At 39.2% G+C, this 13,487-nt stretch overlaps 1 protein-coding gene across 2 annotated transcripts in view; it reads left to right on the forward strand.

The window, feature by feature from the left end:
• Window positions 1-13,487, forward strand: part of ADAMTSL3 (ADAMTS like 3) — a 567,152-nt gene that overhangs the window by 142,629 nt on the left and 411,036 nt on the right. The gene's annotated exons all lie outside the window — the stretch shown is intronic.

Here is a 13,487-nt window from a genome sequence, read left to right on the forward strand (position 1 = left end):
TCATTTTGCTCTGTGTGAGTGGGAGGAGCAAGATGGCTGCCTTTTTCTGCAATATATGTGTCTGTTGCTAACATTTTATTATTTTTCTTTCTAATATTATTAAGTTTCCTACTTGGATACTGAAATTTGCATAATAGTTGTTTGCGCACTCAGAGTCCAGTGAAGTAAAGAGTGCCGAGTGGTGGTGGACATTGTTCTTCACTCTTGAAGAGGACCAAAATGACATCACTATGTTAGAGTCAAGTTACGGTGTGTCTGACTGTGGCTGATCAGACCAATATAAGCTCAAAATGTTCTACCACAGGTTGGGCACCAATAGTCCATGTGAACAGTTGTGGTGGATTCTCTAAATTTGCTTTTGAAGAGTGCCAAGTAGAAGGGAACAGAGCTGAGTGATTGATTGATACATTTACCAATAGATCAGGGGATCTTGGCCGGAATACACAGAACCCCAAAAGATCCATGGATGGATTTCAGGGGACCCATAAATTTGGATGGAGAAAAAAAAAGAAAAAATCTATTTTCACCAACCTGTAATTGAAATTTAGCATTTCTTTCTATTATGAATATAGGCAACAAGCATCATTCTGAGAAGGGGTCCATAGGCTTCCCCAAATTGCTGAAGAAATCTAGAGCACAAAAAAAGTTTAAGAGAGCCTCCTCTAAAATCACAAAGAAGCAGCATAGCCCCAAAGAAGAAATATGAGAAGACAATTATCCCACTCATTTTCCGAGGTGTGAGGTCTATGAAGGTGGAATATAACATATGTTTTCAGATCTCTTTAATATATCATTCAATTTAAATTTTTTGTTCCTTTTTGCTCTTCATTTTTTAAATTTAAAAATATTCTTTGTTACGTGGCATGGCTTTGTGGGAAAAGGGAAGCAAAGGGATGATGGAAGAAATTTAGATGATACAAAAACAAAAGCTATCAATAAAAATTTATTGGAGAAAAAAAGAACCCCTGCCCTAGGTGATATAAGAGATGTAGGATGTATGAGCCAGGGGCTGATTAGCAGTCCTTATTCATATGGGTCCTGCTGACTTGAAGCTAAAGCTGAGCATAAAATGAGGTATGGATGTTTCAAGTTCAAACATCCATTCTCTTTCCCTTGACCTTGTTATAAAACATTTTTCTTGATCCCTATTCTAACACGTGTTCCTTTTTATCACAAAGCTCCTATGAGTCCGTAACTGACATGAGTTCGATGATGTGCTGATATAGTTTTTTGTCATGTGCTCACTATTTTAGTTTGGGGTTTTTACTCAGCATCTCACATTGTAGTTCAGTGATATCCTCTGTTTCTCCTCTATGACAACATAACTCTTCCTTTCCATAGTAGACAGTTTTTGTGAATTGCCTTGAATTAAATATGTATTATATATGTATATATGCATACATCTAAATGTATATACATATGTGTGTATATATGTGTATATGTACATATACATCCACAAAATATGGCTTTAACTATATGTGGGGAAAATGGTTGGAGTCTGCATGGGTTGATGGGGCCAGACCTCTTGCATTCTAGTTCTGGTTTCATTGCTGAGTGGCCAGGAGACTTGGGGCATTGCCTTCAGTCCCTCTGAACCTCAGATTCCCTTTCTATAATATGGAAATAATTCCATCCACCCTTCGTATCTCACAGCTTTAACAGGGTCAAATGAAATGCCGTGTAAGAAAAAGCTTTGAATATTGCAAAGGGCGATATTTACAAACACATCTACTAATGGCCAATTTTTGGATGATAAAACTTCTCCAAAGGTAATTAGGCTATTCCCAAGTACATTTGTACTCAAAGTAACTTGGGTAATTTATGAGTTAAGTAGAATTCAGTAGACTGACCAGGACCATCATGTAAAATGTTGTTTCTGTGAAAGAATGCATTCCAAGCCCTAAACAACTGACTGACAAATGTTATTTTGAAATATAAAACTAGAATCTGAGCTTCTTGAGAGCAGAGACTTTTGTGGTTGTTGTTTTGTTTTATTTTGTTTTTTACCTTTCTTTATATCCCTAGCACTTAGCATCTGGCACATTAATAAATGTTTATTGACTTAACAACTCATTTTTATATTGGGCAGGGTACTTGACTTTCTCCTTCCGTACAAGGTTCTCTCTCTTACACTTTTTGTTTTGCAATTGATTATTTATACTATCAAGAATAATGAAACAATGGATTCCAGCTATGCCCATGGCCTGTCTGTGTTATACTTAAATTTTTCAAGTCCTATTGTTTGTAAACCCTCACTGAAAGAATTCTGTGCTGTAGTTAGGGTGGAGAGTGGAAAGTGGGATTTCTCTCCAATAAGGTTTTTCGTCAGATAAATGATAGTACTTCACCTCTTCCCTCCCGGGTGTATGAAAGTTTTGTTATTAAAAAAATTCCATAAGACATGCTCTTAATCTGATTTCACAGATAGAACCAGTAAGTGCCATTGTAGAAGCATTGAAAAGCTTTAAAAACTCTGGGTTTACATTTTCTTAAATGTTCAGTAAAACTCATTTAAGACGTTTTTCAAGGCACTAGCTCCGGAAAACTCAAAGGGGAAAGCTCTCAAGGAGAAAGGAACTCTGGGTAAAGAAGGGGAGGGGTGAGGACAGGGAAGAGGAAAATTAGGAGATGGAATCTTTGGAAGTGCATTTTATTATAGATATAAAAGCTATGACCATGCAAAGGTTAGCAGCATGAACTTTAAATAGTGATGCTAGATTTAAAAAAATAATACCTCCTGTTTCTATCGCCCTTTGCGATATTCAAAGCTTTTTCTTACACAGCATTTCATTTTTCCCTGTTACAGCTGTGAGATAGGAAGGGTGGATGGAATTATTTCCATGTTATAGAAAGGGAATCTGAGGTTCAGAGGGACTGAGGGCAATGCCCTGAGTCTCCTGGCCACTCAGCAGTGAAACCAGAACTAGAATGCAAGAGGTCTGGCCCCATCAACCCATGCAGACTCCAACCATTTTCCCCACATATAGTTAAAGCCATATTTTGTAACTACAAAAAAAATAAGGTTTTAAATTATAGTTAATTAGCAAAACATTATGTTGGATTATAGGTTTATGGCATTCACATGTGTGTGCATGTATGTGGGTAGGTGGGTTGGTGTGTGTGTGTGGGTGGATGTGTGTGTGTGTGTGTGTGTGTGTGTGTGTGTGTATGTGTATGTGTATATGTATGTGTATGCCTTCTGTTTATGGATGTATTCCAGATGGCTGAAGCTACCACAGATCTGGCTTCTGGAAAATCTGAGTGTTCTTATATCTGTGTTTTTTATATTTTGCTAAATGGACATATTAGAAAATGTAAGGTTATTTTTTGCAAAAGAAATTCTCTTAGCTTATATGGGATAATAAGAGGCAGTGTGGTATGGTGGAAAAGCTCCACTACAGACTTGCTGTGTGACCTTGAGCAGTCTACTTCCCTTCTCTGGGCCTGGGATTCCTCATCAGTAAAATGTCAAAGAGAAGACTGGTGAACATCTGAAAAGAAAAATGGTGAATATGATTAGCCAGCCTGGCTTCATTAAGAACAGGTCATACCAGATTAACTTCATTTCCTTTTTTTGCAGGATTACTAAATTGATAGATGAAGGGAATGCTGTGAATGTTTTCCTTATACTTTGGGTAAACATTTCATAAAAGTGATCTGAGTCTTGTGGAGATTGAGAGATTTGGATTGGATGGACATAGTGCTGTTTGGAAGACCTAACTCTAGGGCGTTGTTAATGGTCCATGGTGAACATGGTATGAAGGCCAAAGATCTGTATCAAATTTTACCAATGTTTCAGATAAAGACAGATGGTATGTTCATGATATGACACTGAGTGGGAAGGGATAGCTAATAGATTCTTACCAGTCTAGAGCATTGAGCTGAATCTAACAATATGAAATTGAGTAGTTCAGTTGTTTTTCAGTTATGTCTAACTCTTTGTGACCACATTTGGGGTTTTCTTGGCAAAGATACTCGAGTAGTTTGCCATTTCTTTCTCCAGTTTATTTGACGGATAAGGAAACTGTGGGGTAAGTGACTTGCCCAGGGTCACACAGCTAGTAAGTGTCTAAGGCCAGATTTGAACTCAGGAAGATGAGTCTTTCTGACTCCAGTCCTGGCACTCTATCCACTGTGCCACCTAACTGCAATTTCACGAGGGGTAAATGTAAACTCTTACACCTGGGTACAGAAAAAAAAATCAACTTTATAAGTATAAAATGAGAAAGGCATGGTTAGAAAGCAGTTGTTTTGAAAAAGATCTGGGGGTTTTAATGGAGTGCAGCCTCAACACGAGTCAGCAGTGTACATGGTGGGGCTGCCAAAGAAACACCTATGAGCTTGTGTTGCATTAAGAGAACTGTAGCTTCCAAGAATTGAGAGCTGATAGGCCCACCATCCTTATCAGACCTCATTCTAGAGAATTGTGTTGACTTCTGAGCCATGTTTGTTTTTATAAATCAAACAGCTAGAGAGGGGTGAAAGTGAGGCTTCTTAACCTTTTGAAGATTATGGACCCCTCTGGCAGTCTGATGAAGACCGTGGACTCTGTCTCAGAATAATTTTTTAAAACAAATCTTTAATTGAGAGAAATGCTAAATTTCAGTTAGAGATTAGTGAAAATAAAGATGCTTTTTTTTCCTACCTAGGTTAACAGAGCCCTTGAAATCTTTTGGGGGCCACAGATCTCAAGTTATGAATCCATGATCTAGGGAAGGGTACTAGAACAGTGAAGTGGATGGAGTCCATGCCATATAAAGATCGTTTGAAGAAGAGAAGACTGGGAATCAGAATGTTTAAAGGTGTTTCAGGTGGAAGAGGGGGTACACTGGTTTTGTTAGCCTCTGAGGACAAAACCAGGAGCTTTGATTTAGGATTGCTGTCAAGAAAAACTTCCTAACAATTAGAGCTGATCCAAAGTGGAATGGGCTGATTCAAGAGGTCAAGGAGAGCCCTTCTTGGAATTCTTCACACAGGGGGGCTTGTAGGGTTACGTGTTAGTGGAGATTCCTTTGCCTAAGATCTACATGGCCTTCCAGCTCTCAGAGTTTGTGAAAATGGGCTGGCCTTCCAGGTCTTCTCTCGCTCTGATGTTCAGTGAGTCTGTAATGTAATGTTTCACAAATTAACCAGAACTGAAAACCTAACTGTCGTTGTTGTGCTCGCAAAACTGGCTAAATCGTTTAAAGATATACAGGGTGAACAATTTCCATCAATAATAATAATAAAGAAAAGAGAGTCACTTGCAGAAGCCTTGCAGAAATTCTCTGGAGAGACTGCCTGGGGTAATGGAACATGTACCACGGTAGGAATGGATAGCCCTTTGACTCTCAGTAAGCCCAGAGGCCATCACTCTCTTACAAACTAGAATAACGGAGTTTTGCAGTGATGATGAGTTATCATTTCTTAGATTATCAAAGCTGGAATGGAGCTTAGATGTGTATCTTCCAATCCTCTTATTATACAGAGGAGAAAACTGAGACCTAGGAAGGTTAAGCAATGTGCCCAAAGTCACATAGGGTCAGATCTCATGACTCAATAATAATAATGATAATAGCTAATATTTATATAGCACCCTCTCTGTACCAGGTACCATGCTAAGTGCTTTACAATTAGTGTCTCATTTGATCCTTGCAACAACTTTGGGAGGTAGGTGCTATTATTACCCACATTTTACAGATGAGCAAACTGAGACAGATAAGCAACTTGCCCAGGGTAACACAGCTAGTGAGTATGAGGCTGGATTTGAACTTGGGTCTTCCAGACCCCAGGCTTGGTTGGTGCTCTATCCACTGTACCACCTAGCTGCTGGTTAAGTGTTTTTTTTTTCACTACTAGATCACCTTGTTATTATCTTACATTTATTCAGCAGGTTACAATTTGTATACTTCCCTCCCAACAGACTGTAAACACCTTGAAGACAGAGGCTACTTGTTTTTATCTTTATCTCTGTAGCACCTAGCACAGTGCCTGGCATATATGGGGTGCTTATTGTTAGTCAGTAGTCAGTAAACCTTTATTAAGTGCCTACTGTGTGCCAGGCTCTGTTGCTAAACACTGGAGATATAAGGAAAGGCAAAAGACAGTCCCTGCTGTCAAGAAGCTCACAGTCTAATGAGGGAGACAAAGCAACTGTGTAGAAACAAGAGATTTTCAGGATAAATTGGAAATTATCACCAGAGGAAAGGCACTGGCCTTAAGAGGAATTGAGAAAGGTTTTTGGAAGAAGGTGGAATTTTACTAGGACTTGAAGAAGGGAAGCCAGAAGAGATGAGCAGGGAGAGAATTCCAGGCATGGAAGACAGACACAGAAAAGGCCTGGAGTCCAGAGATGGACAGTCACGTGTGAGGAGGAACAAGGAGACCCCTGGTCACGGGATTGCAGAATAGAGGGTGGGGTGGGGTGAGTAAGGTGTGAGAAGACCAGAAAGATTGTGTGTGTGTGTGTGTGTGTGTGTGTGTGTGTGTGTGTGTGTGTGTGTGTGTGTGTGTACACACCCTAGTGTTCTTATACGGAAAGCCCTTTCATATCCATTGTTTCATTTGATCTTAACAAGAAGCCTTGAAGGTGGGCTGTACAAGAATGATACCTAGGTTTAACAGAGGAGGAAACTCTGCTGCTATGCCTCACATTCTCTAAGTGACTTGACTGTAATCAAATAGCTAGAAAGTGGCTGAGCCAGGATTTCCTTTGCATACACCAGAAAAAGCTAAATCGGGAGTACACACTATTCAAGAAAGCAGGAAAACATGTAACACCTAGGAAAGAGATTTTCTTCCCAAACATCTGAAGAAAGTTTTAGCTCTTTAAGGGACAAAGGGACTTCATTTATCTGGAAAAATCACCAAGGTAGAATGGCTCATTCCCTAACAATGCTGAGATAAATGAAGTATTCTATAAAAAGATGGATTTAGAAGCATTCTTAAATGTTTTTATGTACAGGTTGAGATTTATGTTCCCTGCCACCATGATTTATTTTTACCACACTCACAATTGTTAATCTTTTTTTTTGTTGCTGTTGAAAGTAGACTTTCCCCCCCACTAAACTAACATACCATGGGTGATAGGTAACGAAGAATCAGATTTCCAGGAGGCTTGACCAGTGAGTAATAATGGTAAAACCTTCAGATACCAGTTAGCTGATTTGGCAGCTGGACTGAAAAGTACTGAACTTTTATATGTTTATATGCCTTGTAGTAGAACAGCTCTTAATGGTTTTATGTGTTGTCTAGTGGGTAAATTTTTTTAGTATGTGAGGCTGTCTGGATCCATTGTGTGTAACGTAGGAAGTATGAAGCTAGAATGGGAACGCCCCACTTATCTAGCATGGGGGGAAGGGCGAATTGTGTGGTCTGGATGAGCATCATTTCCAGGTAACTGAAATTTTATTCTTTCAATACAAACTTAAATTTTTTTTGAATATCTTTGGAACTGGGATTAGAACCCAGGTTTTTTGAAGCCATATTCAGTACTTGTGCCACCCATACTGTGCTTACCTATAATTAACCTGATCATGATTATGGATAGCAATTATTATATTAGGCTGTAAAACAGTGATTTCCTTAGTGATTATTTATGTATATATATATGTGTGCATATATACATAATCACTAAGGAAATCACTGCATTACAATCTAATATATTAATTGATATTTTTGTATATTGATGTGCATATACATACACTGCCTAGAAATGCAGAAGAGATGGCCTGGAGGGGTTTTGTTCTGCACCACTGGAGAAAGTATCCACATCAGTGAGGTGAGGGACCACCTCATCTTGACTGTCAGGAACCAGGTAGTCTTGGGGGCTGTTGCTTGCTTAGGATTTCCTCATTTCTTTGTTTCATCACCAGAACCCTCCGTTTGCATGGTTTTCCACTGCTGAGCTCTGTCAGCTCCATCCCTGGCCCTGGCTTCCTCACCAGTGGTGCGTACTGTCCTTTCATTGTCTCATTCTCCTCTGCCATTGGTTATTTCTGTGAGGAAGGAAGCAGAGGTGACAGAGGAAGCAGCGATTTCCTCAGTTGGGCAGGTAACTTTCCTATGGTTGAACATAAAAAGGCTGATGTTATCATATTTGCCTTTGAGCTCACCCAGTCACAAAGCTGCATTGTCCCCCTGGCAGGAATTCTTCTCATTGAGGCTGCGTCCCTATGTGTTCCATCATCTGTATTCCAAAATTATCTTAATTCATCTAACCACTTGGTTGTTTTCTTTTCCAATAATTCAGGGGGATGGGGCATCATTTCCAGGACCTAGGATTTCATTGGCATAGCAAAGTATCCCAGATGAGGAATCTTTCTCTACTCACTCATACAGCTCTCTGACTTTCCCCTTCTCTGAAATTTATGATGTTAGAGAGTGGCCTTCAGTCTCTGGGAAGTTAAGTGACTTGCCAAGGGACATATAATCACTATGTGTCAGATGTGAGACTCAAACCCAGTTCTTCCTGGCTCTCAGGTCAACTCTTTGTCCACTGCACCATGTGCCTAAATTGTTAGCAGATTGGAGGGGCAGCATGTCATAAGGAGAAAGCACTTAGAGTAAATAAATAGGCCCTGGTTCAATTCCCACCTCTGATCCTTAATACTTTGGGCAAATCATTTGACATCCTAGGGTCTCAGGTTGTCATTGTAAAACGAGGTGGTTGGAAGATATAGCCTCTGATCCCTAGTGAGCTGTATGTAGGCCGCATCCCTAAAATAAGATCTCCTCAAAAGGAAGACTGTAGGAAGATACATGGTACTAAGTATACCATTTATATGCCATACTTGAGTTTTATTTAACCAACAATTGCCTTTACATGGACTAAGCTTCAGTTTAATTCAAGAAGCATTTCTTGAACACCTGCTATTGTGCAAGGCATTGGGAATACAGATACAAAATATTTTTTAAAAAATAGCTTGCACATTAACATATAATGATGCAACATAATAACATAAAAATGACACAATTAAGTACTTATAGAATTAAATTGAATCTTAGTCTAAGTAAAAGCACTTTTATCCAGGTTCTGACTTGTATGAAACCTGAGTGTGGTTCTCACTAATATTATTATGTAATTGATAGTAATTATTTCTACATATACGAGATAAGAAATTGAAAAAGGGTACACATAAAATGGGGAAGAGGAAGATATCTGGGTTTATCATCCCTTCCCCAAGACTAAAAATCTATTTCTAAGTTCTAAGTATTTTCTCTGTCTTTGTGATTCAGGGAGGAATCCCAAAGCCTTGTTGGGGAGGAAAGTCCTCAATCTCCTGTCATCTCTTGCCTACAGTAGTGATTTTCAGCCCAGTTCTGTGGCAGCCCAGAATCTCAAGGGGGGTGTGGTGTGAAGTGGATAAATCCTTAAGGCCAAATAAATCTAATTTTAAAAAATGTAAAACATAAACATATGCCACAAAGACTTTTAAAACATAAACATGTGACTTAAAGTGCAAAGTTAAGAGTGGCCCTTGGGTTTGTCATAAAATCACACAAATAATGTTAATGTCATAACTCCAAATTGGTTGTGAAATACCGTACTTAACAGATGTTTCTCCCATATTGGTGCACTTCCTTCAGAATCATCTGTTTCCAGTGACCTTAACCACAAGCTTTTCTCTTTTAAGCAAAGATCAGCTGTGATCATCTCAAGGTGTTATAACTCTAACAACAGAAGAGGCCCCTGAATCATAGGCTCATGGGACTAGAAGGAGTCTTGACAGCTCCATTAGCTTTTTTGTTTGTATTCAAGCAGGGCTGCATCTAAACCATGCCCAACCACTGAAAAGTTAATCTAGCCTCCTGACCCGCCATGACCTTCAGCGATGATTACATTAGCTCATTTTGGAGCCTGCTCTAATGTGTTGATATTCTCACCATTAAGCAAATTATTTTCATGTCTTAACATCCTGTTCTAATGAAAAAAGAGACAGCCTCAGAGTCAGTGAGACCTGGGTTCCAATATGATTTCTAGGGAAAAAAAATTTGAACATGAAGACATTCAGTGTTTTTCCTGTTTTGTTAATCATAATGATGACTGCTAACATTTCTATAGTGTTTATTATGTGCCAGGCACTGTACCAAGCACTTTACAATTATTATCTCATTTGGTCCTCACAACAACCATGGGAGGTAGGTACTATTATTATCACCATTTTACAGATGAGCAAACTGAGGTAAATAAATTAAGTGATGTGTGCAGGGTAACAAAGCTAGTATCTGTGGCTGGATTTGAACTCAGGTCTTCATGACTTGAGGCCCCACACTGTGCCACCTTACTGTCAATTCTAAGTTTGTGCATTTCAGGAAACTGAAGCTAGAACTGGAGTGTGGGGGTGAACAGAGCTCAACCTATGATGAGTTGTAATCTTTGAAACAGGTAAAAATGAAACGTCTGGTGTACGAATGCCTGTTGGTGACGTCTAGTATCTTCAACGTTGGTGGTAGAAAGAGCAGTGAAACTGTAGCCTATTGGAACTGATCATTAGCTATTCTGAGCCATTTTTAGATAAGGAAAATGAGACCAGAAAAAATGTTAAATGACTTGCCTTATGTCATACAAGAAGTAAATAGCCAAACCAAAATGGGAATAACTAGGCCTTCCAGTGCCAAAGCTAGCATTTCCCCCCACTGTACCATCTCTCTCTCTCTCTCTTTCTCACACACACACACACACACACACACACACACATACGTACATACATACATGTGCATGACTTAACAGTTTTAAACCTTTGCTATATTTTGTTGAAATGTCTTTTAAAATCTGTTTTGGTACCCTGAAAAAAAAATCTGACTATGAGGCCTCCCTCATTGCTTCAAGATGATTTAGGTTCTTGAAGGCTATTCCTGGAGAACCTAAGTGCTGAAGGTGAATTCTGTCTGGCTTTTGAAAATACAACTGCCTATCTTAAAGGAAGCTAATCACCAGCCTCTTAGTTATTAATCCACTTTGCTTCTTGAAATGATCTGGTGTGTGTGTTTTTTTAAATGTCTTTTCATGCCCTCCACTAGCTTGTAACTTCCTTGAAGGTAAAGGTGTCTCTCATTTCTGTTTCCATATGCATAATTCCTAGTGCCTTGCACATAGTAGGGGTTTAATAAGTGCCTATTGAATGATATTGAAAAGGTTCACTACCAAGTGAATGATGTTTTTGGCCCCCTAAACTTATGAAACAATCTGCTGAGGCTCGTGGGGATTGCCATCTGCCTTGTCGATGAAAGGGGTGCCCCTTTGGATGAAATCATAGCCCTTTTGAAGTATGGAAATAAGAACTGTGCTCTGGTATCACTAAGGTTTTTGTTAACTCCAAGCTGTAATCCAGAGCAGATGTATCTGATCCTGTATGTGTGATTGTTGCCATGGTAACGACTCAATGTTAATTTGATTTTGCATTGTACCCTACTAAACTCTATATCGAGAGAGGGGAAGATGCTTGGAGCATCAGTCCTCCTTCTCCTATCCTGTGTCCACTCACCTTCTTTCCTCATTACAGTTCCCTAAAATGACAGTGAGGAAGCCAGGGGAAGAAACACTTCTCTTTTGAGGAGAGAAGCTAGTCTGAATGCCTCTGCTTACTACAGAGAAATTTATCATGAGAAAAAATAAAAGATGGCCTCAGCTCAAATATCCTTGCAGAGCCTGTTTTTAAAGACCTGTGCTTTGCAAATCATCCTCTGAAGCCTTTCCAGATCCTAAGAAGACAAATAAAATTATTGTTCGTTAGATGTCTAATTATTTCTAGCAACATATTAATTTTAGGTCAAATTTATGCTTTATCTAATACAATTTTTTTTTACCTTCTGCATGTATTCTTTATAGTTCATTGGGGGCCCTTGTAGAATCATTGAATGCAGGACATTTAAGCCTATTTTTATGGGACTTAGAGCATCATTTTACTATATTTAGAGACTAAAGAAGTTTTTAGTTATTGTCTCTGCTTTGATGACATTCTGTTGGTTATATCTAGGATTTATTCGATTGGTCAGAAACACCACTCCTCATGACACTCTTTATTCTTTGGGGAAATTAAAATCTGCCCTCTGTTGCAGTTTCCTAGGACGCATTCATCGTTGCAAAAGGTGGGAACGGCCCATTGAGTGGTTAGTCATCCTGGCACAAGTTTGTTTAACTGTTTTAATGAAAAGTTCTGTTTTAGTTTTTTTTTCTCATTAAACAAGCACAATTGAATGGAAAAGTGTGGTAATCTTTTTTTTCTCGCTTAACCATGCCGATGAGAACCCAAGTGCTCTATGAGAATGTAACCAAAGTGAAAGAGAGGCCATGTGGTATAACATAAAGAACAGAGGATTTGGAGTCTAAACCCATTGCTCCACCACAACTAGTTTTGTGACCTTGGACCAAGCATCAACTCTTTCAACCTCAGTGTTGGTGAGTTCTTAATTTTGAGAGGACTGAAATGGCATGAGACTTAGAGCCCTTAGACTTAGAGTCTAAATCTTGACTCTTCCCTCTGCTAGTTATACAACCTTAATCACATCACCTAATGTCTCTAAGCCTCAATTCCCTCATCTGTAAAATGGGCATAGATAAGAATCACCTAGGAGGAGACTGACTGGGTGTTCATCTATACCAGTGAGTAGAGTTACAGCAATCAATGCCTATTATATAACAGCTAAGCTTTACTAAATTTGGAGGAGCTAATTAGCAGAAAGGTTAGAACTCCAAGTGATGATTATTTTTAACCAATGCAACACATGAAGATAGCTAAGGTATGAAGAGTTTGTAGTCTGCAAGAGTAGATTGAGTAACCACTAATGAAATTATAGACCTTTGGAGTATGAGCTGTTGGAGTAAAGCCATCCCTCTAGTAGCAGTTTACCCTAATTACCAACCAAATGCTTGGCAGAAAGTGAATGAGGATTGGTAAATGTCATAGCTATCTAGCCGTGAAGTTTTTAAGAATCCTCCTTGTAGGCCTCATTGTAGAAATCTGGAGAAGGAATTCTGGGACACATAATCCAGCGTCATTGTGTTTCATTTCACTAGGACTGGGGTCACCATGGTGGAAGGGAGGGATTGGAATTCTGTAATGACATTTTGACAATATGCAGAGTCCTGGGACAAACTAGGTCAGGATTCACCAAAGGAACCTGGCAACATAGATCATAAGGAAAACCACAGAATGGAGCCAGGAGCCAAATGGCCACTAGAGACTGAGGATCTCTGTAGCAGGAAAAATGCTGTGTGTGTATAGAGCCAACAAGGGGATGACTTCCTTAAGATAAGAAAGGATGTGCCTTTCTTGTTGGTGTTAGAGGTACCTTGATGAAACCTAACCTTTGGCAGTATTGAAGGATTTGGACAGAGAGCTAATATTTATAAGGACTGAGCCAGTTGTATTTTAGGAGTATTGAAACTATACAGAGGAAAGAGTGAGGGAGTTTCTGGAACTTGGATTCTTGGCAGTTGTGTGAAAAGAAGCAAAGTCCATTGTGAAAATTAGTGCCATGTGGACACTTGGATCAACAGCCCTAAT

This window comes from Phascolarctos cinereus, unplaced genomic scaffold (genome assembly GCF_003287225.1).
Source record: "Phascolarctos cinereus isolate Bilbo 61053 unplaced genomic scaffold, phaCin_HiC Scaffold_3;HRSCAF=262, whole genome shotgun sequence".
Classification (NCBI taxonomy): domain Eukaryota; kingdom Metazoa; phylum Chordata; class Mammalia; order Diprotodontia; family Phascolarctidae; genus Phascolarctos; species Phascolarctos cinereus.